The sequence below is a fragment of the Rhinopithecus roxellana genome, chromosome 18, assembly GCF_007565055.1.
Source record: "Rhinopithecus roxellana isolate Shanxi Qingling chromosome 18, ASM756505v1, whole genome shotgun sequence".
NCBI lineage: Eukaryota > Metazoa > Chordata > Mammalia > Primates > Cercopithecidae > Rhinopithecus > Rhinopithecus roxellana.
Genome location: NC_044566.1, coordinates 63,503,505 through 63,509,735, shown reverse-complemented (window position 1 = coordinate 63,509,735; position 6,231 = coordinate 63,503,505).

The following is a 6,231-nucleotide window of genomic DNA, read 5'->3' as shown; positions in this document are numbered from 1 at the left end:
CCTGAGTGTGAAAGTTAATGGAGGCCTGGGTACAGGGTTTATACTAAGTAGTGGAGGAGGGTATGGTTAAGCCCAAAGGGGCAGAACAAGAAAGCCACGGGATTGTATGAAATCAAACGTGTTTGTGTAGACGGCTGTATGCAGTTGGAAAGGACGTGAGATTGAGCTCAAGTGGCAGCAGAGGCAGTTTGGAATAGTATAAGCTGAGGCAAGGTGAAGAAGCTGTGTTGGAAGAGATTGCCCTGCCTTGATCAGGGTACCATGACATAAAAGGCTGAAGAACAGGCACCACAATGAGGACTTATATATATATATATATATTTTTTTTTTTTTTTTTTTTTTTGAGACGGAGTCTTGCTCTGTCGCCCAGGCTGGAGTGCGGTGGCCGGATCTCAGCTCACTGCAAGCTCCGCCTCCCAGGTTCACGCCATTCTCCTGCCTCCGCCTCCCAAGTAGCTGGGACTACAGGCGCCCGCCTCGTCGCCCGGCTAGTTTTTTGTATTTTTTAGTGGAGACGGGGTTTCACCATGTTAGCCAGGATGGTCTCGATCTCCTGACCTCGGGATCCGCCCATCTTGGCCTCCCAAAGTGCTGGGATTACAGGCTTGAGCCACCGCGCCCAGCCGAGGACTTATATTTTTAACGTGGGGAATAGGGCATTTTGAAGGCTGGAAAACGAGTTCAGAGGAAACAAGGGTTTCGGTAGAGGTAGAAAGGTTTACCCTGGAGATCTGCATATGGAGGGAGGGGTGAAGGAAAAATCTTAAGACCGAGGGAGAAGAGCCAGGGACAAGGTCAGGTTGAGTGAGTAGGAGGTATTCACACATCCTCTTGTGTGCTAGGCACTGGCATGCATCCGATTAGAGAGGCAGTAAAGCAATGATGCAGACCAGTGCAGCAAAACATTTAAATCCTGCCTGCAGCGGTGGCTCTGCAAACTTGGATAAATTATTTGAATCTTTATTTTGTAAAATGGAGATAATGGCCTATAGGATTGTCAAGATTGAATATTTTAAAAGAGCTTAGAATAGTGCCTGGCAAATGAGAAAACAATAAATACTGGTTATCGGCCGTAAAGTGGTGTTAAAACTGGAACTCTTCCATGGCACTATTCTCATTTTGAAGTTTATGAACGGTATGACTATACTGTAAATTCCATTTAGTTTGTTACAGTAGCCAAGTAAAAATGTATATCCCAAAATTTAAAAAAAAGTACTAGCAGCAATTAAATTGCACTAGTTTTATCTGGTACCTAGAAAAACAGCCATTTAAAAATCTAATGATTCTGTGGAACTGGTGTCCCTGTTAGCAGTGGCAGAGACCAACCTGGAGCCGAGATCTGGTGCCTCTTCTGTGCTGGGGTTTACCCCAAACCTTTAGGTTGTTTATTCATTCAGATTAGATAGAGTGGAGCCATAAAGTTAATTTACACCTAGCTTTTTGGAGAATAGCCATGATTAACTTCCTATTCGTGGGGGGAAGATCCCTATGATTTACTATGCAGATGAAGAGGGTAGGAACTAAATAAAGGACTTTGTACGCCAAAGTGGTTGAGCTGGTTTGTCACATTCCACCCTTTGCTTGGTTCCAACATGGAATTTTTCCTTTAAAGATTTCAATATTCCATTAAAAGTACAGTTAGAGAATATCTAGTAGAATTTATTGAATATAATGCTAAGAATCAAAAGACTTCTTTATTTCGGGCTTTGGTAAGTAAGTGTGGCTTTAAGTAATAACTGAGCTGTTTCCCCACATATAAAATAGAAATAGTCGTCATGACAGTGTCTTGCTCAGTGCTTTAGTGTCTGCCCTGGTTGCCTCACTGGCTCATAGGTATTTTGGAATTGATGTTTTCCCTTTGGAATATGTGTTACAGTACATGACATTGCCTATGTCTTTTTAGTTTTTCACGGTATACAAAAACTGGGACGGTTATGCCCAGCTGATCATTGACTCAGGTAATGCTTTAGGTATCGGTTGTATGCATATGAGAGGCAGGTGTGAATGGGGGTAGAAAGAAACATTAGGCTAGGTTTAAGATTCTCCAAAATTGAACATACTAAATAAAGAGCTGAACTCGATATATCTCTTTTTCAATTAAACACATTTCAGACTTGTTTTTGTGAAACTGAGAAAGCAACACTAAATCAAGTTTATGACTTAAGTGTTTACTTGTGCCAAACACAGATGGCTCCCAAGTTATGATAGTTCAACTTTAGATTTTTCAGCTTTGCGATGGAGCGTAAGTGATAAGCCATTCACTACGGTCCTCAGCTCATTATGGCGCTACATCCCGATAAACCCGCTGTGAACTGAACACATTTTAAGTAGAAAGGGCACTTCTGACAGGATATTTTCAACTCATGATGAGTTCATCCAGACATGACCCCGTAAGTAAGGAACACTGATACTGTGCTGAGGAACAACTTTACCAGCATTATCTCATGCAACCACAACTGAGATACAGTGACTACAGTGGTCATTTATAGGTGACAATGAGGCTGAGATTGAGGGGCTACTTTAACAGCTCAAAAATGGGTCATTGGACCTAGGTAGCCAAAAATAGAGGACTAGTTGAAACATTTCCAGAAATAATGTTCTTTCATACTCAGTTTCTTATAGTCTGGCATCCACCCACACTACACTGACACACTATTACTGCAGTAATGTTATCCCCTACAATTAGCAATTTTTGCCTAGTTATCTACAGTAGACCTATTCAGTTTTTATACAAACTCAAAATGCCTCTCTTAAAAAAAAAATGACATGGTCATAGTTTCCACTTTGAATGTGTTAAGAGCAGCCAGATGTCTGCCTGTTCTGGTTTGTCTTCTATTAAATATAGGTTGCTTTTGCAAATAACTAATTTCCTGGAGTCTGCAAGGCACAAGCTTGAAGGAAGTTATGTTTATTGTGTTAGAAAGGATTAATCATGGCTAGGCAACTATTCTGTGAAGACAAAATCATGGATTCTCCCCCTTAAGACATCCTTAGGGGAAATAAGCTAAACATAAAAGTAATTTTAATACTAAAAAGTACTTGTAATAAGCAAAAGTCCTTAGCCTGGGAATGTTAATACAGACTTTATTATAGGAAGGTGTAATGATATCCCTACCTCATAAAACTTGGGAGAAGTCAGTGAAACTAGGGGAGAGCCTGGTGGGCAGTGAATATTCAGTAAAGGTAAGCTATTCTAAAAAGAGGAAAAAGGTATTTCTAGCCTCTTCAATTTGCACCTTCAGCTGTTCAGAATTTCTTGCTCTACCCACGGTAGTATGTCAACCCAGTTACAACCAACTCACAAGAAAATTTAACCAGAATTTGGCCAGGTGCAGTAGCTCACACCTGTAATCTCAGCACTTTGGGAGGCCGAGGTGGGCAGATGACCTGAGGTCAGGAGTTCAAAACCAGCCTGGGTAACACAGTGAAACCCCATATCTACTAAAAATACAAAAATTAGCCAGGCGTGGTGGAGGGCGCCTGTAGTCCCAGCTACTTGGGAGGCTGAGGCAGAATGGTGGGAACCCAGGAGGTGGAGCTTGCAGTGAGCTGAACTAGCACCAATGCACTCCAGCCTGGGCAACAGAACAAGACTCCGTCTCAAAAAAAAAAAAAAAAAAAAAAAAAAAAAAAAATTAATGGAATTTGATGAAATTAGAGCAATTTAAGAATGAAGTGGGCCAGGCTCAGTGGCTCATGCCTGTAATCCCAGCACTTTGGGAGGCTGAGGTGGGCAGATCACGAGGTCAGGAGTTCGAGACCAGCCTGACCAACATGGTGAAACCTAGTCTCCTCTACTAAAAATACAAAAACTAGCCAGATGTGGTAGCAGGCGCCTATAATCCTAGCTACTTGGGAGGCTGAGGCAGGAGAATCGCTTGAACCTGGGAGGCAGAGGTTGCAGTGAGGCAAGATCTTGCTACTGCACTCCAGCCTGGGTGAGAGGGAGGCATTAAAAAAAAAAAAGAAAAAAAGAATGAAGTGAACCTCCTGAGGGATATTCAAAAATCCTTGAAAATTTTAGATGAGTGCCTATTGTATGTACCAGATGCTGTGAACCTGGCAATACCAAGATTTGACACAGATACGGATCCTTCCTCAAAATCTTACAGTCTAGTAAGGAGGAAAAGGTGCAAATATTGATAAAAGGTGGACAGAAAAATGTCACAAGAAAGAACTGCTACTGAAACTGTGGTAGGATAATGGAAGGTTTTCTACAGATGGCATTTAAGCTTGTTCAACTCCTTCAAGGTTTTCTACAGATGGCATTTAAGCTTGTTCAACTCCTTCAAGTGGAGTGCTCCAGTAAAGGGCACAGCACGAACAAGAGGAAATGATGAACTCACATTCAGTAAAGCACTTACCTACTGACCTTTGGCAGGAGTTCCAGACTATTCTAAAGAATTGTAATAATCGGCCGGGCGTGGTGGCTCAAGCCTGTAATCCCAGCACTTTGGGAGGTCGAGATGGGCGGATCACGATGTCAGGAGATCGAGACCATCCTGGCTAACACGGTGAAACCCCGTCTCTACTAAAAACTACAAAAATCTAGCCGGGCGAGGTGGCGGCGCCTGTAGTCCCAGCTACTCGGGAGGCTGAGGCAGGAGAATGGCATGAACCCGGGAGGCGGAGCTTGCAGTGAGCTGAGATCCGGCCACAGCACTCCAGCCTGGGTGACAGAGCGAGACTCCGTCTCAAAAAAAAAAAAAAAAAAGAATTGTAATAATCTAGTTGAGAAACAGGGTAGTGGTAGAAAGATGTTAAAAGACCCTCTGTAGGGCTTGGCAACCAAGACTTGGGATGGGAAATCGGACATGGAAAGTTAATCATTAAAGCCTCAATTTCCTCATTTGAAAAATTGGGTACCTACCTCAAAGAGTTAATTGCACACATTAATAAGTATATATAGCATTTAGAACCATGCCTGGCATTGTAAGATCTCAACTCTTTAATGTAATCACTAATTCACACAATAAACCTTTTAACCCTAGGTGCCTGGGTAATGGACAAAGTAAGCAAACAAGGTCCTTGCCCTCATTGAGCTTTTGTGGTCCAGTGGGGGAGACAAATATTAAATCAATGTATACCCAAATATTTTATTACATCGAATTTGTTAAATTCTACCAAATACTATGAAAGACGAGAATAAGGTGCTGAGAAAGAACTAAGGGGGAAGATCTCTTTTAAACCAGGAAGATAGGTAAAGTCTTTGATAAAATGATACTTAATCGGAGAGCGTATTAGCCAGGGCTCAAAGTCTGAAGTAACAGAAAACTCCAGCTAGCTCAAGGGCAAGGAATTTATGCATCATTTAACAGAAGAGTCCAGGGTGGAGCTAGCTTACTTCAGGCCCAGCTGATCCTTGAGCTCCACCACCACCTCAACTCTGTGGCAAGGGCTCCTCCACTCCGGCCAGCCCTCCCTTCACGGCTCCAGCTGTACCTCTGCATCTCCAGAAGTGTGCTGCTCTCTCTCGGTACTTCCCCGGTCCCAGAATGGGCTTGCATTGACCTACTTGACTGCTGTGGTCGGAAGTTGTGATGCTGCTTGGTTGAGCCTGGAGCTGGCCTGTAAGTTCTTAAGGGCAGTAGTGCGGGGCAGACAAAAACATCAAGTATACACCAATTAAGGATGAGGGAGTGTTAGCAGAGTGGGTGGGAAAAAGTATTCCAGGATGAGAGCAGCCTATGTAAGGCCTGGGGGTAGGAAGAACGGAGGAGTGGAAGAGGGTGGTGTGTGGCTGGAGCACAAGGGGCAGGAGAGAGAAGCAAGCTGCGGTCAAATCACATAGGGTCATGTAAGCCAAAATAAAGATCTTGGATTTCATTTGAACAGCAGTGGGAAGACACACTTGAAAGATCCCAATGTCTGAAGCTTGACAAGCTGGAAGCATCAGTTCTAAGAAACAGAAACTAGGATCATAGGAGGGAGGTGGTAAGGGTTAGGGAAATATGACTTGGACAAACTGAGGAGCCACCACTAAACAAGTGTGCTCCCTTGCAGATAATCAGAAATGCTTAAGTCATTATTGCCCACTGATGTGGTTTGACTGGGTCCTCACCCAAATGTCACCTGAATTGTAGCTCCCATAATTCCCACAAGTCGTGGGAAGGATGCAGTGGGAGGTAACTGAATCATGGGGGTGGGTCTTTCCTATGCTGTTCTCATGATAGTATGTCTCCCGAGAAATGATGGTTTTATAAAGGGGAGTTCCCCTGCACATGCCCTCTT